The following is a 23,621-nucleotide window of genomic DNA, read 5'->3' as shown; positions in this document are numbered from 1 at the left end:
TCTTCATCATTAAGTAAAATTATTAATCCATGTGGTGACTTCTCACAAGGGAATGTAACATAAAGTAATTCATGAGTAAAAACTAGAGTTTTTAGGTGCAACTCTAAACAAGATGCCTTTTTTTTTGTGATTTATTCATAGTCATAGCCCAATGCTAGTGAGTAGGACATTCCATTTATTTCATCAAGAAATGAAGTCGTAATATACTTGGGACGAAAGTGATGATTGGAATAAATGCTAAATTTTTCAAAATTTTAAATAATAAAATTATGAAATTATATTATCAAAGTAGAATGGAATATGTACATAGCCACTAGCAAGGCCAATTTTAAGAAGAATTCTTAGGTCTTAGACAAAGCTTTATAAAAGACCCTAAAGGCTTTATCAAACAAAACACAACCACAAAGTGCTACTAGGATTTTCCTTCTAATCCTATTCCACAAATCATCAGTCCCACAAGTCCCCTTTCTTTTGCCAAAACCAATCTCATTTTTATGCTTTCACATCTATTGGTGGGTCACATCTCCCAATAGATTCTATAACTTGAGTGTTACATCTATTGGTGGGTCACATCTCCCAATAGTTTCTATAACTTGAGTGTTTGCTCATCTTTTTTTTCCATGATCACCAAAGAGAACTAACTTAACATCTAGCTACTCATCAAAACATGCTTTCACAATCCACATCTTGATCATGCTCCAAATTCCCCTCACCTCTTTGCATTCCCACAAGATATGTCTAGTGGATTCATTTGCTCACTTGCAAAGAAAAAAAACTAGCCTTCAAGATGGTGTGCCTCTCCTGGTCCTTAGCACTCGACTAACCCGTCTTTCTCCTTGCATTAGGATGCCACTTCTTCCAACTATCAATAGCACACATGATATGTGAGGGGTCTTTCTTAACCAAGTCTCTATTGCTCCTACACTTGATAAGCAATTTTCCTTTATGAGAAACCATGTATTTAGTGATATTTCCACCCCTCGCCCTCTTGGACATGGGCCATGATTCCTTGAGCTTTCTTAGTATTCTAGCTAGAAAGCTCCTTTTAGAGCTAGACAACTCAAACTTAGTGGCCATCTCATCCAAACTGATGAAGCCCATTGAGGCCAAGTCCCGCAAGTCCACCCACCTAATCATGGCTTTGTAGGCCGACCTTCTTGCCACCTGGGGTTTTTCTTGCAAAGGCCTGTAAGATGGGTCATATGCATCCTTAAAGGTCCTAATCACTTGCCTAAGGGATACATCTCCTCTTTTATCTTGAGACCCAACCCACCTAGTTTTGGACAAGATCTCTTGCCATGTAGACATCAACCCGCCCATCCACCATTTTAAGCAATCCAAGGAACAAAGCTTGGGCTTTGTTAGCAAGCCTAAGAAGTCAAAGGCCACCATCAACTTCCCATCAGTGAAGCCTTGATCATTTGCAGGAACATTTTTCCAACACCCATACCCTTGTTTATAATCCATAATTGACTTAGGAGATGGGAGGATAATCATAGAGAGTGAGACATGAATAACTAAGACATCCTTAGTGGCATGATTGAATGGTCCATCAAGATTTTTTCCTAGGGGATGCCGCTTGGTACTCGTTCGGAATAACATGCGGTTTGCTATCTAGGCTCTCTCAAGTCCACTTTGTAATGGAAGGACTTAGCCATTCCCACAAGAATCGACTTGAATTCTAATATCCTAAGTAAAATAAGGTCACCTATTAGTTTAACTAGCATCAATGATCTTCGAGCATCTGCTTATGCCAAATCACTCAAACCGGAGCCAACTCATGTTCCACTTGGTTTAAGAAGAGTAAGAAATGAAGGGGAGCGTGGGCACATCAACCATGTGCGCATAGGGAAAAGTCTCACTCTGTTACCCTAAAATGATATAGTGTCATAGTACTAGCTGATTCTACATGGTCAATGTTACCTATACTATAACGCATCAAACTATGTAGAAATTCTTGGCTTATTAAGACCACCTTTCCTTAGGGTAGATTTGTCACGAATTAGAATTTTAAGTCATAGTGTTCATTCATGTAACTTAAGTCACAACATAAAAACAATGAAAACAATACTTTGGCATACAATTTCTTTATTTATTAAAGAGTATTATACAACTTTCTACCTTTCGTCCATACAGAAGAATGACTCGGAGGCCTCTATTTTACCAAGATTTCACCCCTAACTAGTAATAGAGCCCTCAAGAAGTCCATCTTGAATCATGCATGGGTTTGGGTAGCTCACAGGAGCCTAAGGAGTTTACTAGCCAAAGCCTCCTTGTTGGCACCCTCATCTCTTCCTACCCAAGGGTTCCCTATGGAGCAACCTCTCGCCATCGGGGCTAGTTTGAGCTCTTCAAGGTGGTAAAACAACCAATCCCCCTTGGTGAAGGATTCCGCAACTAGTCTTGGGGGAGGTCTAGCATGATTCCTTTTAACCATGTTGTAAATTTGGTACATTAGGATTCTAACTAGTACAATCAATTCTCCTAAGTGCATCAAGAAAATTTACATGCACCATTGTAATCACAAGCAATACTTTTCAAACAATATTTCTACACAAACATAAAGGCAATCAGAGTAGGATTTAGCCTAGCATCAATTCTTTCCAACTTGGTTTTTCCCCTTCTTGGATTTTCTTAGGTTCCTTTGAACCCTCAAATGGTTCTTTACGTTGGACCTCTCCTTGAGTATTATCAGTTTACCTAATCCCTTGTTGAAGGTTGGTCGATTTACTTAGTACGAGCCTTAACAATTTTACTAGACTTCTATATGTTAGGGTATAGCTAACACTTGCCTTAGCTTGTGATAGCTAAGTTGACAACCTTAGAGTCCTCTCAAGTGAACTTTTTTAGAAGCTACATAAGCTGATAAGGCAAGTGTTTTTCCTAGGAAATTTTAAGCTTCTAATTTTTCCAAAAGAGGATCACTTAGGCTTTTATATTTTGCTTCTTTAGTTAGCTAATCTTCATAGTACTACAATCTTTTATGAGTTTTATTCTAATTATCCTTAGTTTCTAATGGCTAGGAATGCAATTCAATAATTTAATCTTAACTAATGACTAAGTATGCAATTTGATAATTTCATCTTAGCTAACAACTAAGTACGTAATTTAATAATTTCAACTTAACTAATAATGAACATAATTTACTCTATAAAGAAAGTACCTTCTACTTAATTATTTTAAATTAATAACCAATTTAATGAGCTTTATTTAACTACCTTAATCACTTTTCCCTATGCCTACATGGTTTGTATGTCTAAAATATTTTTTTGATGTAATTACATGGTCTCTATTTCTTGTTAAACAATTTTTCGTTGATTTAATCCTTTTGAATTTAATATTAATCTATTTGATGCACTTGATTACATGTAGCTACCCTTGAGTTTCTTTTCTTTTTTTCTTTAAAAAATGAGTTCGAGTCTATTCAATACATTATGATACTATACAATTATCTTTCCATTCAAAATTAATATTTTCTACTCCATTCCAACAAAAAAATTATTTTCTTATTTTCTAATTACAAAATTTTCATCTAAAATTTGGAAAAACTTACATTATGCTTATGAAAGGAACCTAGAAATGTGTTGCAAGAGATGGTGTGTTGTCCACGCTCACGGCTCTTTTGGCAACTCCCGCACTTTCGCTGTAGCATATTGTCTCTTCAGAGCCATTGCAGATAGGGAGTCTTGGTACATTAGCTTCTGATCTTCATCGGTCTTAAAGGGTATGATTGGGAGCGTTGATTCAAGTCGGAGATCCTTTAGAGATGAATGAGACATTTGTAGTAGATGCTATAGTTGAGGCAAGTAGAGCTCTATCGACGGTAGTGGTTCTTGGTTCGATAATCTTGACCCTCTTTTCTTTGCAGCTCTCCTCTTCTCTCTCTTTGCTGCTCCACCCTCTTCTTCTTCTCTCCTTCCCTTCCTTCATTCCTTATCTCTTCTTCTTCTCTCTTTCTACTTCTCTCGCTCCTTCTCTATCCCGTTTTTATCCTTAAAATTTTTAGTTCTTCTCATTAGACTTCTTCTCTCCTTTCTTCTATCCCCTTCATTCCTTCTCCTTCTACTCTTCCCTTTCTTCTTCTATCCTCTTCCTTCAACTCTTTTCCTTCTTCTTCTATCCTCCTTTCTTACTCTTCCTTTCCTTCTCTTACTCCTCCTACCTTCCTCTCCTCCTCTCTCTCTCTCTCTCTCTCTCTCTCTCTCTCTCTCTCTCTTTGAGCATTTATTAGCAGCAACTACAAGTAGAAAAGATTTCTTAGCTAGCCTAAGCCAAGGCTTTTATAAGCCTTAGCTAAGGGCTAAGTGCCTTATTATGATAGTGGTGTCGTACACTCTGATTTGATTGTATCACACAATGTATATGGCATGGCAGTCTAGAAGGCATCGAGCAGTAAGTATCGTTTATTTTTTATGGGAGGCGGTGATGTAGATGATGCTGGCAAGCTCAAGGGAAGGTAGCAGTGTTTGATCTAATGATGGCATCGTAGTTCGACTGGTCTCGATGCTCAATTTTTTTTCTAAGATTTAATTTTTTTAAAGTGTGTCCCCTCCTAGACCCAAGTTCACATGAAGGGGGGTAGGAAAAGAGAGAAACATTACATCCTATTCTCCTGAGAGGAATCAAGATGTCCTCATCTTGAAAGAAACTGGGGATGTTGCTTACATAGGGCATCTTCATCAATCCAAGTGACATCCTCTTTATGATAGTCTTTCCATTGGATTGATGAGATATTCCTTAAGGGTTCTACTTCAGATGGTGCATTCTTTTACATCAAGTATTCTATCAAGTTGAAGCTCAAGGACTCCTTGGCTTGGCATTACAACTTGTTGATCATCAAGAACATGATCAAGATTGGCCACATATACTTTTAGTAGGCTAACATGAAATACATTGTGAATTTTCAAGTGTTCAAGAAAATGTAACTTGTAAGCATTGAGTCCCAAACACTTGAGAATCTTGTATGGCCCATAATATCTTGGGCTTAGTTTCTTGAATTGTTCCAAAGACAAGGAACTCTTCTTAGGACAAACACGAATAAAAGTCATGTCTTCTTCCTTGAAGATCCGTTCTTGTCTTCCTAGATCAGCATATGCTTTTTTCCGATCTTTGGTAGCATAGATGTCTTGTCTGATGTCTTGCCTAATAGCCTTAACTTGTTCATCAATCTCTTCCAAAATCTTTGTGGAAGCTTCTACCCTTAGTATAGGATTGGAAAAGTTTAGTGGAAAGGCATTATTGCCATGGGGGTCATTTGAAGGATTTGATGATCGGATGCACTGTAGGAAAATTCAACCAAAGGTAGGTACTATATCCACTGTTTAGGTTCCCTATAGTGGTAAGCTCTAAGTATGTCTTCAATGATTTGATTAACTTGCTTAGTTTTTCCATTAGTTTGGGGGTGACAAGCAGTACTAAAACAAAGTTGGGCACCAATGGCCTCAAATAAGCTCTTCTATAAGTGAGAAGTGAAATGAGAGTCACGATCATTGATGATCCTTTTAGGCAATCCATGCAGCCTAAAGATCTCCTTCACAAAGAGCTTTGCAATAATCTGAAGCCTTGTAGTTGGTCTTAATTGGCATAAGTTGAGAAACCTTAGTCAGCATATCCACAATCACTAGGATTTAATTGTATCCTCCTTGAACACAAGGTAATCCAACTACAAAATCAATGCTCATAAATTCCCACTTCATTTGTGGGATGTCGAGTGGTTGGAGCTTTCTTGGCATCTTAACACACTCAACCTTTACCCATTGGTAGTAGCTCAGGCATTCAGTGACATATTTAAGTACATCTCTTTTGATATTTTCCAAATGAAAGCTTCTTCTTAAGCATTGAGAGTCTTTGCATAGCCTAGGCATCCTAAGAAAGGAGAATCATGGGATTCCTAAAGTATCTTCTTCTTGAGTTCTTGACTCTTGGAGATATATAGTCTAGACTTGAAGTAGACAAGTCCTCCCTCTATAGAGACGTTTGGATGCTTGAGCTTGTGCTTAGGGTGTATGTCCTTGGATAGGATCTCTTTTATCATCTATTGATATTTTAGATCCTTACTTGCTTCTTCTTTGGCCGTTTCTATGATTGAATTAGTGGGAATTGACACCATTGCTACTAGAGATCTTGGCTTAGAGGGTTCCTCTAAGATAAGGGTATTGAGGAATGCTTTGCAGCTTAAGGCATCCACAGTGGCATTTTCCTTTCCTGGTTTGTACTTCATCTCAAAGTCATATTCATGCAAGAATTCTATCCATCATTGTTGCCTCATGTTTAGGTCTAGCTAAGTGAAGATCGATTTGAGACTCTTATGGTTAGTGATTGAAGTGAACTTGTTACCAATAAAATAGTGCCTCCATAGTTGAGAGCATGAATCATAGCAAGTAGATCCAAATCATGGGTAGCATAATTCTTCTCATGAGTCTTCAAATTCCTAGAAGAATAGCCTATTGGATAGCCTTCTTGCATGAGTACACAACCCAATGTAAGAGAGCTTGCATCAGTGGTGATAAATTCAAAGCCTTGGCTCAAGTCAGGTAATTTCAAGATAGGAAGTGTGACCATGCTTTGTTTAAGCTTCTCAAAGCTAGACTATTTAGTGGGAGTCCACACAATAGCAACTTGCTTCTTGAGTAAATCAATTAGAGGTGCAACAATCAAAGCATAATCCTTGATAAAAATCCTGTACCATCCAATTAAGCCCAAAAACCTTTGGACTTTCTTAACCATTATTATCCTTGGTAGGGTCTACCACAATCCCTTTATTGGATACAATAAATCCAAGACACTCAACTTGTCTCTTGAAGAAGCCACATTTCTTATTCTTCACATAAAGCTTGTGTATCCTCATTCTTTTACTGACAACTTGGAATTGTGGGTCATGATCCTAATCTTTCTTTGAGTAGGTTAGGATATCATTGAAGAAGACAAGGAAAAAGCCATTAAGATAGGGCCAAAAAATGTATTGCATTAGCTTGTTGAAGTTTGTAGGCATATTGATTAGTTCAAAAGGCATCACTACAAGATATAGACCTTATACCGACGTTTAAAGTGACGAAAATACAAACAACAAAATTTGCCCCCGTCGTCGCAAAAAGCATCGTTATTGACGACGCCATAGAAACGTCACTATTGGCATCGCTATTGGTATCGCTATTGGCGTCGCTATATGTGTCGCATTAATGCGACGCATATAGCGACGCAACCAGTAAATTTGCAATGCACATAGTGACGCCAATAGCGATGCAACCAGTAAATTTGCGACGCAAATAGCGACGGTAACAGGGAAAAAAAATTTTGTGGCAGGGCAGCTTACTGTGTGCTGTATGAGAGCCATACAAAATATGTTCTGCACTACTGTATACAAAGCGCTTGCAAACAAAAAGCATGTATATTGAAATCATAAAACTGATATATGAAATAAATACATGATTGCATAAAAAGCGATTGGTACAATCATGACAGGATATCACTAATACATAGAAAATGTCTACATAGATCAGGCGACTAAAAAATAAAGGTGTGTGAGCTCCAAGGATCCAAGGGCGAGCTACAAATCCTCGTCCCCCGAAAGCTCGTCCTGTCGCAAAGGAGCATCGAACGGATTCTGCAGAAAAAGAAACAACACATCAATCCACCATATAATAATGCATTCAAATATCTCATGGTAACTACGGACAAGAAAGATGAGTGACTTACAGGGCTGCTGCATCTATACAATCGGTCGATCAATGCATTGAGACCGTGCCTCTCTGCATATCGAGTCTCAAGGCCTTGTGGATCGCAATTTGTAGTGGAGTGCTGCAAAGAAAACAAAATGCTAACTGTTAGAAACATGATTGTCAGTACAAATAATATTTCAAAAAAACAAACAAGCAAAACAAAAGAGAAACTTACAAAGTCCTCCAAATATGTCTTGTGGCCGCCACTACCAAGATAGACTACTCCGGCCTCGAGTCGTGCCCTCGCCACCTCCTGCTGCTGACTCCAACGTCTTGGCGAATCTGTAGCCTCCTCCCTCAGTCGGCGCCAGTCGTCTACATCTAACCACTCGGGCTTTGTAGCCCCACTCTTGATTGCCTTGCGTGCGTCGGATCTTCTATGTGACATGTATGCATGCATGCAATCCATCATCCAGCCTGTAGAGAATCTATCTACTGCGACTGGCACTGGAAACTCCTCGTGCAAGGATGCTACTATGTAGTCCTTGCTCCCCTCCGGTATGTTCTTCCAATGATCTAGGACGTTGTGCCGAAAAACTTGTTGGCACAACTCTCTCATACGAGCCATCACCCTCCTCCCCTCATCATTCATGATGATGGCTCCTGACCTACTATCAACCAGATATCCATAACACCTAGGAGTTTGCCTAAGATGGGTCCTCTTCCATCTCCGTCCATGCTCCTGGGCATATCCAGGAGACCCCTCTACATCCGATGTACCAACGGGGGTAACCTCTCTCGGAGTGGCACTCAAAGGGGTGCCACCAAAAGGGGTGCCACCTGCTGACGGCTGCGCAAAAGCCAGAGTAACTGGAGTAGACGTCCCCATAGATGTGACAAATCCCGAAGGTGACGCAGCTCCAGCTGAACGACGAGACGGAGATACCACATCCGTGTCTTCACAGCAGCATCCCCCTAATCCCGATGCAGTCCTTCCCTCTGGCCCAAGTCGTAAGCGTCGAGATCATCTGCTCGAAGCTGAAGCATCTGATCGCGCTGAAGCAGATCTAGCAGAGCGCCCTGACGAAGAATGAGACAGCTCCTAGTCTGCCATCTCTCTGAATCTCGCGAGCTGGTCCGGAGACATGCGTGCCATCATTTCGTGAAACTCCTCATCGCTCATCCCTCGACTCATCCCTCGACTCATCCTAAAAATGTCACCTGTACAAATAAAAAATGGTGTTAGAATAATCAATTTAAACTATACAAAGCACAGTAATATAAATCATTTTTAAAAAATCCCTCTTAAAATGCATATCTTATGTACCTTTATAAGAGATCTAAACAACGAATTGAGTAATACAATTCTCCAAGAATGAAGTATCCTATGGTCCCATGTTAATCTCCTAACATAACTTTGCATACACTGGAAGGTCGATAGACATGTCACCATAAAAGAATAAGTCTACCTCATTCTCAAAAAATTCTTGGACTCCTGTATTTCCATCATTCTTAGCCGATGCCGGCTCCAAGCTTGCGGCGGCCTCCACCCCTTGTAATATCGACCCCTCTATTTGCATATTATCTTCATCTATGCCCGGAACATCGCTTTGATCATATACTCTCGCACTTCGAGGAGTTGAAGGTATAACATACCACCATCGAGGTTGTCGGGGGTTTGGATAGAAGATTACCTATTCACAAACACGTACAAAGCGAGTTCAAACCATTGTGACATAAACCATGCCATATTACAATTAGCAAGCAAATGACTCTATGCACCTGTTCACAATGGGCTGGCAACACAAAGGTGTCGTACAAATCCGTCCATTTTTTTTCGGAATCTATTTCGAGAAATCCAGATGGACCTCGTCGAACTGTTGCTCCAGCTCCTCCAAGTACCACTTTGAACCACTGCACATCGAATAGTATCATGGAGAAGCTACGGTAATCCATCGTAATAATACTTTGCAAGTTCCCAAAATACTCCATCTCATCCACAACCGTGTTCAGATCCGTTGCTCGTCGCCGGCTCTCTTGCTCAAACCTTGCCATGACACCACAGTCCATTATGGAGCGCATTTTGTCAATACGCTCCACGCGAAAATGTTGTCCGTGCAACCACGCTGCACTATATATTTTGTACTGTACATTGAAACACTCAAATTAGATGTCGCTTATAAAATTTAGATATGACATATTCTAAACCCCTCATCACCTTTGGACTACATCCCCTCGAGAATTCCCACTCCTCCATTGAGAGCTCTGTCCCTTCGCTGGATGCTGCGGTCAAGGCTCCATGCAACCATCGTGTTGACATAAACCGCAGCATCTCCTCCATGCCTTCTGGATATCGAATCGGTCGATGACGCATATTGCGTCAAAATTCAGCTTGCGCTTCCTCTCGATCTTGCCTTGCAATCTAGTACTTGGCAAGCCACGTCTCCATGGAGGCATGGTGCAACATACAAAAGCGATTCACCTTCTCTTCCATTGAGGCATCCATTATTTTTTCTACCCCATTTCCAACCACCACATCTCCAGTCAGTCTATCATCGTCCTTCAACGTCCATAGCATTTCATTGTCTGGTTCCACCGTTGGTAGCCATTGTGAGATATGTACTAACGCCTCTGACACCAACCAACCTTCGGCCATGCTACCTTCTGGCTGAGCTCGTTGTCGCACAAAGCCTTTCGGGGTTTTCATGAAGCGTTCCAGGAAGAATATCCATCGCGTATGGACAGGTCCAACAATCTCCATTTCGTCCACAAGATACACAAGAAGGTGGACTTGTATCGTGAGCATGCTAGTGGGCAGGTATCCCCGCCTTGCGGATTCAATAGAGGACGTCTTAATCTCTTTCTGTGAGATCCATTGCACCAAAGTCGACAACTTGTAAATGGCCCCGCGAATTTCTGGAGTAAGGCATCCTGCGATCGCGATCGGTAGGACAAACTGCCACAAATGAGAAAGCATTATGAATAATAAGACACTCTTCAAATTGCAAAATTCCCACGCTAATTACAATCCATTCTATTCACAAACCTGACATATCTTATGCCAATCATGGGATTCTAGCCCCGACAATTGGTCATCTTTAGAAAATGCGGACCTGAGAGAACGCATCATATCCGTCGGAGTGCGGATAGACTTGATTACTTGCTTCACAATGCGCTCTTCTTTGGTGGAAAAAACCCAAGGAGCGCGAGGAAGCTGCACTCCACCATCAGCGCTCGACTGCGGCCAAAGCGCCTCCATCTTGCCTACCTCCTTCAAATCCATTCGTGACCCTATAGTGTCTCTCTTTCCTGTGATGTGGTCCCATAGAGTTAGAAAATCGCATGAACGTCACGACATAAGATTCAAGGCTAGTATTAACTTACTTAACTCATGATTGAAGCCGTTTGTACAATTGCTATCGTGGTGACCTGCACATTATACCATGAGAGACCAATATGACTGACCTGCACCTACCTCCGGACATGAGGTTGAGAGACGATAATATTTCAATGCTTGAAAAGATAGAATGTGCCACGTCTGTTCAAGCTAAATTCTATAACCTACTTTGTGCTGCTTGAATGAGCAGCTAACCGACTAAAGTCGCTCCTGATACTGTTCACATATTTTCTACGACTTAGCCATTCCAGCACTACAATCCAGAGAGGCATTTGAGCTCTTAATTATAAGGTGAACAATTTAGTAAAACTAAAAAAAAAATTAGTGTACAATGCATAATTCCTCCAGCGGTAATCTACCGAAAAAATTACACAGACAGGAATTAACCTAGTGAGGCTTCGCTGCAAAGATTCAATCTAAACATAATTGGGTCCAAGCTTGTAGTGGAGCTCACTCTCACTAGGGCAAGTCAATCTTCTCTAAATGGATAGAGAATATTGAGAGATCTTTCAAATGCATAAAGCTGCTTGTTGTGGAAATAATTGAGAAGGACCTACAAAGCTAGAAAGTTTTATGCCTTTGTTGATAGCTCAAGAGAAGACTGAAAATTTATTTTCATGGATGGTTAAAAGGTCATGAGCCATAAATGTATTTAGACTTGTACACAAGTAGAGAAATCGGCCATTCTTGACTCTATGGTTTGAGGTTTCAAACAACACAATTAAAGAAAAGGTTGATTATATGGCTACCATTGAGCTACCTATACTAGACTATGTTTAACGATCCTTGGGTTTTTTCTTATGGTATTGGCTTGGGGGTTGTTAGAGACCAACTTGGTAATTCACATACCATAGAGTGGTGGCCTTATTGAGAATTTTCTAATCTTCTCTCTCTCTCTCTCTCTCTCTCTCTCTCTCTCTCTCTCATTGTTTTATCAAATAATATTTTAATTATTTTATGAATTTCTAATGCCTTTTTTTGTCAAATGTAGCCATGCATGAAATTACAATTGTCACCACAAGCCAAAGCCCTCAAGAAAATTTCCCATTTTTCTAAGATTATTATTCAACTTTTCTTGGTCACCTATAATAGCAAGCTTAAAACTAACATTGGAATTGAGTCTAGCTACTCCAATCCATTTTTTGAATTTTCTCCATAGTGATGCAATCTCAATAATTCTAGGAAGTCCTCTTTCACACTATTGTAGATTCAAGACACATTGGAGAAGATCTTCCAAACTTAGCCAAAATCCAATGAGTGGAAAGCTTTCATGTTAGAATTCATGTTAATAAATTGAGTATGGGTGATAGAGTAGCCTTCCAAGTCCATAAAATATGGTGCTTTCATACCCTCTAGGTATTGCAAGGGCGTTCCTTTTTCCACTTTTCCTCCCTAGCTTTGTGAAATAGAGTTATTTCTCTTACGCAAGTCATGTCAATGCCTGTACTCCAAATTGGGCTTCTTGGAGGGACTCATCACATACTTAAGGTGCTATCATGTTTCTTAAAGGGTGACATTATCCAAGATTCTTTCTTTGTCTTCATCACATATCTAATTCATCCCACTTTAGTCAAATTGATGCACTTAAATTGGATTGTTCCTTCATCCCATAGATATATGCATTTTCTACCTTTGTTATGTAGTAATTTGGCTAATTGATCAGCAAAACTATATTTAACAAATCAAGGAGTCATCTTCCCTCCTATTTTCATTCTCAAGCTAGCCACAACCTTTTAATTAGAAAAGAGTGCTACAACAAATTAAGAAGAAGCCCAAAGTATGCCACTCATTACTCAATGGAACTCAATTCCATATTTATGACTTTTTCTAAACCTTAATATGCATCCATTCAAACTTTTCTTGGAGAAACACCATATTGGGGAATATGGGAATTTCCCATAAGTTTGGGACACATGGTCAAATCTTTGGATTTGTCATAACTTGAACACTATAACTCCAAATCGAGTGCTCTATAGCTCAATAGATTCCATTTTTCAAGCACTTTCCAATGATGGGTCACATCATATTGTTTTGAGAAACTTATGGGCATGTTATCCGGGTGCCACCTTTTCAGTATTCAAAAAATGGGAATTGGGAGATTCCCAAACTCACTAATATTGTGTTGAGAAGTGTTGATAGTAACAACCTATATATTTGAAAATCTTGCTAGGGTCTATTAGTTTAAACCCATAGTCCACCAGTCAATCAAATTCTTCCACCTCACAATTGATCAATGTGATTTTGATTTTGTGAATGTGTACCACTAAGTTGAAGAGGATCATCAATTTCTCACATGGCTCCATTAGAGCCACTAAGAAATCCTTTTTTTTCTCTCAGTATATTTTTATCATCAGCAACACAAACATCTTCCCATTGAAAACTTGCCTATCTAGTAAATGCAAACCTTCCATAGCTCCTTCACTTACATTCTTCTCCAAAGTCCTTAGCAATGGATCACACCCATTAATACGAAAATCTACAAGTGTTACTAAATAAGGCCTCCAAGACTCAAAGCAATTGCTATTGAATGCCAAATCACTTGACAATTCCTTTCATAAACCTCAAACTCACCCTATCATAGACCTTATCTAAGACTAGATTGATCATGGTGAATTTCTTGCCCAAAACAATAGGTTAATCCACAGCCATATCCATCTTGAATATGGCATCATGCACCTTCTGATAAAAACCCCATGTTGCTTCCAAATCAATAGAATAATACATAGCCATTTCCATGTTGAATATGGCACCATGGATCTTCTTGTAACATACCCATGTTGCCTACAATGCACTAGTTTAAAAATCCAAAATTTTCATCCTTAATGTCATTTCATTAGCCATTAATTTGTACAAAAAATTAACCATGACCAAAGGTCTCCAACAATTTACCCTTCTGTCCAAACTCTTAGGCATGAGCTTGAGGAGATCTTCATTTACAAGAAATATGTCCCATATTCATGCATTCATTCCAAAGTTTGCATAGATAATGTTCACAAACATCCTGAGGTTATGAGAAGAACTCCATTACTAGACCATTAGGGCCAATATATTTTCCTTGCTTCTCTAAATATTGAGAACAACATATTCTATCTATTCTAGAGAAATAGGTTGATTAAGTATTGAAGGTATGTCTACCCACAAGGCTTTTCTCCATGTAGTCTAGAATGGATTTGAGTCTGTTCACATACAATCCATCACAATCTGGCTCAATATGTGCAATTTCAACTAAGACTCAAATCTTTCAACTACCTTTTTATTCTTAGCACATGTAACCATATGCATCCTTTAATGTTGCAACTATTCTCTCTTATGTTCACAATTGAGTGCATTGAAATATTTTAGTTGGTGCATCTCCTTCTAAGCTCTATGATGCCTTCAATGTATTTTGATACCTTCAATGTTAAATGCTTCTAATACCTTGAATTTTACTTTAATACCTTCAATTTTAAGAGCTTCTAACTTTGAATATATCTTTATAAGAGAACACAATCAACAAGGTACAAAGCTCATGCATGCAAGCACATCAAGAATGTTTTCCTTTCACTCACAACTATATTGCTAGGTGATGGATGCATGATTGTCTTTCTCTTTCCATACCATTTTAATTAAAATTTAATTGAAAGATAGTACCAAAGTCACATCATTCGAGGGTGCAACATGATGTAAAGCATATAGCATTATATATTGAAGTAAGCCACTACCAGCCATGAATGGCATAGAGCTCATTTAATCTAGCATCCCTCCACAAACTATTATTATTCCTCTTATGCTAAGTGAGAATCTATTAATTAAATGATCTTGAGGTAACAAACTTACCAACTCCATCTTTCCTCATAAATAAGTGATCATGAAGCATGTGATGTAATACTTTCTCCTAGTCTTGTATTCTAATCCCCCATCACCAAAACAAAATCTTATTTTAGGAAATCTTCCAATGCATTCCATTTCCTAGATATAGTAGAAAGTTCATATACCAAAAGCACAAGGAAGGACTTATCACCCATATGCAACCTCATCATAATCATGCTCTTAAAACCCTCTAACTAGCGCAAAATCTTTCGCTTGAACTCTTGCTTGTTGACAAGCAACCACATACCACCTTGTCTCTATGACAAGAACTAGAAAATACATCACAACCTAGGTTTTTCTACTCCTTCCCATTTACCTTCACCTTAACCTCTTGAAGCTTTACTAATTCCACTCTTGTCTTGTTTAACCATGTCATTTTCTTAGCTTTGTGAGCAAAGGCCCCTAACATTTCATGTAAAACATCCTCATTATAGAGATCAAAATGTGCCATATTTCCATCAAGCCCCAACAAAGACAAGTAGATGTTCCTCTCAAAAAGAGGAGGATGCACTAGTTTCTTTACAAAAATATTATTTTGCCTTTCAATTTCAAACCCAAGGGAAAAATTGATATTTATGTGCCCATCAAATTATTTGGTGATAAAAATCTTAGGGACACCAAAAGATATGGCATTTCCATGAGCTATATATGGAAACCCTTTTGATTCTCACAAAAGGTGTTTCAAAACACTCTTCATCTACCTCTAGGCTTTCAATGGTTCAAGGTTTCAAAGTATGGCACCTTACTCCTTCAATTTTTTTGTACATGGTTTTGTTGTTTATTATTTTTAGGTCACCTCCTCCTCTTTGCATGTCCTATGTTTTTACGACCATGGATGGAGGTTTAGGAATCTCCATTGCAAAACAAGTTTGAGTTTTTTATTCTTTAAATTCTTACGTGTAGTCACTATATGAGCTTTATGTATGGAAAGTGATAGTAGGAGGTCATGGCATTGAAGGCTTGAAGGTTTACCCATTAACTAGTCTTAGCCCAAAAAAATTGAATGCATAGGTTGGGTTGACGTAGCATCAAAAAGTCCATTGACTTTTTGGCTTTCAATTTTGATTTGGAAGACTCTCCAATGAAGTCAAAGCCTCATCCTTTTTGGCTTTGACTTTGCTAGAGAGTCCAAAAAATCAAGATTAGAAGTTGATGTGGGAAAATGATATTCTAGTGTGGTCAATGGTTGACCTCTTAGACAACAACAAGAACATGTAAAAGGCGTGAATGGACTTCCAAGACTATATTCAATGCATGTTGGAATCTTCCAAGCCTATCACTAGGATTTGAATTAGTTGTTGCAATTACATACACCAAGATATGGATTAACTATAATTATATGCAAAAGCTATGGAAGTGAGATTGTCGACACTTGAGAGGGATCATCCCTCCAAGTCTCATAGATTTGTCTTCAAATCACAAACAAAATCAAAGGTATTAGACAATAGCCACAAATGCACCCCATCATGAATTGTATTTCCCTTGAATTCTTTAAGGTGAGTAGGCCCCAATTTACTCAAATGAGCCTTAAAGCCCAAGAATTAAATTAACTCCCACACATTTACTACTTATAATCAACGAGAAATAAAAACCACTTGGGGACTAGTGATGCTCTCTATCCCACTTTTGACTTTGATTAATCATTTGAAGGGATGACAAAGAGGAATTGGGTTACTAATTTACTCTATTTCTTATTCTTGAGACTAAATCAATCATAACTTTGGAATGTATTAGGTGCTCAATTGATATCTTAGGATCACAATCATCAGTGCATGCTATATTGATAGGCTTGACAAATAATGCTTGTTGTTCAAGTGTATTCGTGTTGTAGTGATAAGCGTGAAAAGTAATGTGCATGTTCAAGTGTAGCTTCACCCCATATGTACATTCTTGTTTTGTCATGAGGCTCCATTCATTATAAGGGAATGGTGTTTCAACTCCATCAAAGACACACTTGATGGTGGGTTTAGGGTTTTGTAACTTTTGATGGAACAAGAATGTGTGTATAAGGAGAATGGATCCCCAAGGCTACACTTGAATGTGTAGTTGTATCCTTCAAGCCTATCACTAAGATATGAAATTGTTAGCTATATATAGTCTGTCTATATATAGTGCCCCAGGTCCCCTCTATATATTCCTATCATGTGTGCTCAATTGACACACTTTTGGGGTTCCACTTCTGGTGTCTCGTGTTTCTCTTCTTCTCTCTCTTCCTCCGTTCCTTGTCTCCCTCATGCACTGTTCAACATGGTATTAGAGCATCGTTTGTGCAGTCTGCATCGATCAACCTCTCCTTCCTTTCCATGCACGGCTATGGCTAACAGGTATAGTGGCCGTAATCCTCATCTGCTGGAATTGAAAGCACTGTCGTGGATCAAGAAAGCTTCTTGAAGGGCGCTTGAAGGGCGCTTTTTAAGTGTTTTCTTGTTCGCTTCCGGGTGCGCAGGCGGCAGCCTCAGCATCAACAGCAGGACAGATGCTGCTGGCTTTCCCAAGTGGTCGCAGCTTCCGAGGTCCCTGCCGTGCTGTGCCAATCAGATGATCCCCCCGTCAGTAGCAGTAGCTCTAGGGCAACTCTAGGGCCGGCACATCCAGCAGCACCGAGATGTATTTCTCCAGAGAGGAGATCGATAGGTGCTCTCCATCCCGGCGAGATGGCATCAACGTCCAAGCAGAGACATTCCTTAGACACTCCTAGCTAGCAATTCTGCCCGCCTTTTTGTACACCTTGATGGCATGGCGCCTTCCGCTACCCCATGACTCCTAGGGCCCTTCTCAGCGACCCTGCTGACTCCTCAGGGCCCTTCTCAGCAACCCTGCACCATGCAGCAACGGCGCCTCTCGGTCCTCGGCTGATGGCTATGGACCAAGCCTAGATGGTTTCGGCCCAGATGCTTTTGCATCAAACCCTGGTGTTGGCGATCCGGGCTTGCCCTACGGATGCTCGATGGTTAGCCTCTGTGCTAATTTTCGTCTGCCTGTTTACAAAATAGCCCTTGCATGGAAACTATTTTCCAGAAGGTCCTGGCTGCACTGTGATGGCTTAGCCTCTGTGCTTTTCGTCTGCCTGTTTACACTCGGTGATGTGCGGATCACACCACCGGCGACAATTGCACCAGGTCTAGATCAGGATAGCTTAGCAGGCTTCAATTTCACTGATATTCTTGATGCGTACAAGCGGTGGGATGCAAGATGGAGATGTGGTGTGTTTTAAAAAAAAAACACGACAAGGTGTATTCGAAAAGTTCGAGCCTACAAGATCCGAATGCAATTTTGTGCAGTTCTTTGAACATGAAGCATGTATTGGTCCATATCAACCAGTGGTCATGGCTTCCAGACAACCTTGAGAATCTCTACTCTTGCCAATGCGGCCTCAATTGCATGTTGACGAAGTCTAGTGAGGTGCTAGGTGATGATCCAGATGCGTTGCTTTTTGAGTCTGCGACTCGTCCTTTAATGAGGCGGCAAGGAGAACCTTTAAGGGCATATTTGGACTTGGAAGCAGGAAGGAAATCTTCAGGACATGAGGATATTTTTATCAGCTATCATGCTGGTGACACAGTCCAGGCTACTTATGCAGGAGCTTCTTTTCATGTTCATAGGAGCTATTTTGTATCTTCGATAGTTTGCAGTTTTCATGTTGACATAGGTTGATCTTGCTCGAGAAGCAACACATCTCAGCAGGCTTGACAGCAGAGCTGTCGCATAATGATCGTGTCAATATTTTGGAGTTTTTTAAGGCAGTTGCAGTGAGGGACGGCAAGGCAGCTGCAGAGTGTACCTTGAAGCTTTCAGTCCTGTCCAAACTAAGCAGCTTTCATCAATGAGGTTGCAACTTCATTCAAGTTTTGGGAATCAAAAGAGGCAGATGTCATAAGCCCAGGAGAGTGCTAATACCTTCGGTTCCCCCGCATGATGATCTCCTCATTTGTTATTCCATTGATGAGCGTCTATATTCTAGCTGATGATACATTATTTCATTTATATTCTTTCCAGCTGATGAGGGTCTATATTCCAGCTGATGACACATTATTTCATTTATATTCTTTCCAGCTGATGAGCGTCTATATTCCAACTGATGACAAATTGTTTTATTTATATTCTATTCATGGGGCCCCACATGTGTTATGTTGTCTATAGAGCGGCGTCGCAAACCGTCTCTATAGTTCTTGTATTGTTCTAATGTCACTGTAACATTTTTCTTTAAGTTTTGATGTGACAAATATACTGCTTACATCCCAAGTTCAGTTGAAGGAATTTCTTGGAGATTTTATCTTTTGCAGTGATGTCACTTATCCTTATTTTACAACATTAGGAGTGATAAAGCTCTTTTGATGCCTCTGAATAGGCTATTGTAATTCAGGAGTGATGTAGCTCATGAGTGATGTAGCTCCTTCTTCGTTGATGTTGTAATTCACGAGTGACGTAGCTCCTTTGATGCCTATGAATAGGCTCTTGTAAGTTCAACTTTGTAATTTTATATTTTGAGTATTAATATAACAGTAGGCCTATATAGAGGTGTGGGTTTTTCCCTTGAGCCCCCAAGGGTTTTTTCATCCATAGTAAGGGACCTTTATTTGAGCAGGGGTGTTAGCTATATATAATCTGTCTATATATAGCACCACATGTCCCCTCTATATATTCCTATCATGTGTGCTTAGTTGACACACTTTTGGGGTTCGACTTCTGGTGTCTAGTGTTTCTCTTCTTCTCTCTCTTCCTCCATTCCTCGTCTCCCTCATGCACTGTTCAACATAAATAACTAAGATTGTGTAACCAATATATAAATTAAATATAATTACAAAACAAATCCATGATTGTTTCCACTCTTCCAAATAAGTGTACCGTGCTTGGATTAGTTCTCCAAGTCTTTACATAGCCCTAAACCAAATTTGAGAGGTAGTTAACCATAGCCATGTCATTACACCCCCACTGTGTATCTTCTTCCCCATGGACTCTTTGAGTTGATTGTGTAGGCCCCAATTTTCTCAAATAAAAGACATAAAAGCCAAATAAATAAATTCATATTGGCACTTTTACTTAGAATATTCATGGGCAATAAGATTCATTATGTAGATGAAAATGGTCGGTAGTCTTCTTCTAACTTTGATTCATCTTGAGGTAAGACTTGGAGGACTCGATGTAACCATCGAATTTCTCAAGTCCTTGTTGCAAATGGGCTTCAATCATACCTCTAGAATGTGCCAAGTAGTCAATTCATATCTTAGTGTTGTAATCGGTAATTTCCTCATGCCATAGTGAAAGCATTGATGAATATCACCAGGATTACAAGTAGTTGGCTCAAAATTTTAAGATTTCTCTGTTATTTAGACTCCTATATGGTAATATGTTAAAGATATGGGAGATCTCCCAATATCTATTGTAAATATAGAGGATTAATCCCTTCATTGTAATGTACCTTAAATCACATCCTTTTCTAATCTCACATTGAATATTAAGATTTACCTTCTCTCATGCGTTATCATGTTGATGAAGATTTATAAGGTATGTTTGTTGCTATGATCCTAACTATGATTTAGTCAACATCAAGCAGTCACTTTCTCAGAATTTATCTACCTCATTAGTAAAACTCATTATATCTCCTAATTAAACCCACTCACCATGCATGTGTAAAATTACATGTCTTAATTCTTTATAGGAAAATACCATTGAGGATGCACTCATGAATGAAAAACTACTATATTAGGAAAGCAAGTATTTATAGCCGTTATGACAAGAAGTTGAAGTTGCCCATGTGTAGGCCAGAACCAGAACTAGTTTTGACCGTGGTTTTAGCGTTAGCTTTCTAATCATGTTTTCGTCAACTTTTTGGAAAATGATATTTTTATTTAAGTATTAAACTTCTATCATTTTTCATGAAAAATAAAATAATATTAAATCATTATATTGTTGCACTAAAACCATTAACTCTATATCAATGAAAGAGAGAGAATCAAAGTTATCACCCAAAGTTAGTGCTTGAAACTCCCACTTCTTGAAGGTGATTTTCAATCTACTACACTATCTGTAAGCTATTATGAGCATGAGCTAGTTCAAGAACTGGTTTCAAGCTTATTTTTGGAATCAGAATTACATGATTTGAATTGAAATCAAAAACCTTTGAAAATAATAGATTTTTTTTTTGGGTTGTCGAAGAATGACCAAGGGACTAAAATGGGGGCACATTCAAGTGGACACTAATACCATTTAACACTATTAACACTCACTCTCTAAAGGTATTGCTCCCCTAATACATGTATAAATACATACAATGGGCAAGATGCCATGGGAGGAGGGAGATGGGAGTGCAAAGAAGTGGTTGTGTGATGGAGGTGCAGAACTAGGCTTCTTATATGCTACTAGATACCCATAGATTAACATGGTGGAAGTAGAACATAGATTGCAAATCAATCAGGCTAGGCTAAATGAAGCATGACCTCCATTACAAGAAAAAGGGCATTCCAAGCCCTTGTGTCAATCTCTCTTCATACATTAATTCTTAAGTTGAAGCAAGATTAGCAATTTCTTGCATACCACAACCAATTTTTATGACATCCTCATCAAAACTTGCACGATCATTTGAAGGCAGGGTGTAAGTATGAAGAGCACTATTTGGACCACTCTAAAGTGTTGAGGAGAGAGAAGAGAGAAGAGTAGAGTAGAAGGAGAGAGAAGAGAGGGAGTAAGAGTATAGAGATGAGAGAGAAAAAAGAAGATAGAGAGAGATAAAAGAAGAGAGAAGATAGTAGAAGAAGAGTGAAGAGAGGGAGAAGAGAGAGGAAGTAGAGAGAGGAGAGAGAGGTTAAAGAGAGTAAAAAGAGGCAAAGAAAAGATAGAGAGAGGAGAGGGGGAGTAGGGAGGAGAGAGAAGAAATAGAGAGAGGATAAAGAGAGTAAAAAGAGGCAAAGAAAAGTTAGAGAGAAAGTACAGTAAAGTAGAGACAATATAGAGACAATAAAGAAAGGAAAGAGTAAAGAGATGAAAGGGACAACAAAGTAGTGAAGACTGAGAAAAGAGAAGGAGAGAGAAAAGAGGTAAGCGAAGAAAGAGAGAAGAGAGGGAGTAGAGAGAATATGACAATAATTGTTACTACAGAGTGTCATAGTTCTCTTCTCTTACAAGATTTTTGTCACTTGGTTGAGCGACATTGAGGAAGAGAGGAAGATTTTTGTCATGCTAAATCTAAGGAAGAGAGGGAGAGTGAGCAATGGGGAGAGGGAGATAGAGAGAAAGTGCACAAAACATACATCACTTTATTCTTACAAGTTGAGGAGAGTGAGAGCACACTAAGAGCTAGAATCACAAAATGTCAAACAATGAGATATTCACGTTCTCGCAAAGCCTTGATGTTGACAACAGAGAGTGGGTCATTTAGGCTACACAGTCACACTTGATATCATAAGCAAAGTTAGAGCGATCACTTTATATCATGTAGAGTTAGTGCTCACATCATTAGTGCTTGGGTTGTGACCAAATTTGTGGTTGGAACCCTTACCATTGCAGTGATGCTTTGTTACCGAAGAGACTGTTGATCATCTGCTTGGTAGAGTGACCTTACTTGGTCTATTCCTCAATCCATACCCAAGTCAATTCCTCCATCCATTGGGCCATCAAAGGCCCTTTAACCACACTTAGTAGGTGGCACTCTCATGTTAGATACCATACACATTTGACTATGGCTTTATGGGCTTTAGCATTTGTACTCTCTCCAAAATTTAGATCCTACTACCCTAGATCCACCTTCTACTCCCCCCTAACCATATCCTCTCTCTCCCAACTATAAACATCGACACCATGGCTTATGAGCCACATACATATAGCAAAGAGGAGAGCCTATCCCATAACGACTGCCAATCCCATAGCAACCTCCCATTCATGTCCAAGGCATCTACACCACATTGGCTTAGGATGCATGTGACTCTTCTCAGCTTTTCATATAAAATCAGCAACTAGACAAGTTTCTTGGTCATGAAAACAAAGTGAAAAAGTTTTATTAATCATATGCATGAATTTTTTATATGGATATATATATTGAGTGCATTATAGTAGGATGGAGAGAGTAAGAACCCCCAAAGAAGGACACTCCATAACAAATTTCCACAACCATTTGTAGAGCATATATCGCATGATTATATGCATATGTACATCATTAAACATCCCTCCCACCTTCTTTTTGAGGCTCAAGGCACCTACAATAATGGCCTATCTCATCTTAGTTGGCTTGAGAAAAGACAATGGAAAATAATAATAAAGAAAATCTTCCAAAATCCTAACAAGTGGGAGTAGAGAGAGGTGGTGCATGTGTGAGTTAAGTCTAGCTCAATATCATACATTGGGAGTGATGGTTATGCTACTTTCAAAAAAAAGTTTGTAAGTATGATATTATTTCATGAATTTATTTTATATTTACATGTTTAGTTTTCTAGAAATATTACTTTATTGTGTCTATTTCTCTTTTAAGTTCTCATATGTGGATTGCTCGCTAAGACCATGCTAGAGAGGGAGTATGGGCAATAACATGGAGTGGACCATCTTGTGAAAAAACTATTCCATCATGAAGGAGTAGTAGTAATGTTTGATCCAATAATCTTTAGTTCTACATGTGCGGAGGATGATATCTCTAAATAGAGATCTCATCATCTTATACTTGAATTTTTATGTATTATTCTCTATCTATGCATGTATAGATTCTATTGTACTTGCTTTTCTTATCTATT

General features: G+C 39.1%; 1 pseudogene; it reads right to left on the bottom strand.

Annotated features, from left to right (window-relative positions):
- LOC148015414 (cysteine-rich receptor-like protein kinase 42) overlaps positions 1-23,621 on the bottom strand; it is a 113,150-nt pseudogene that overhangs the window by 70,972 nt on the left and 18,557 nt on the right.

The sequence above is a fragment of the Lygodium microphyllum genome, chromosome 24 (genome assembly GCF_053477565.2).
Source record: "Lygodium microphyllum isolate KBCC chromosome 24, Lygodium_microphyllum_v1.1.10, whole genome shotgun sequence".
NCBI lineage: Eukaryota > Viridiplantae > Streptophyta > Polypodiopsida > Schizaeales > Lygodiaceae > Lygodium > Lygodium microphyllum.
This window is presented reverse-complemented; position numbering and strand designations above follow the sequence as displayed.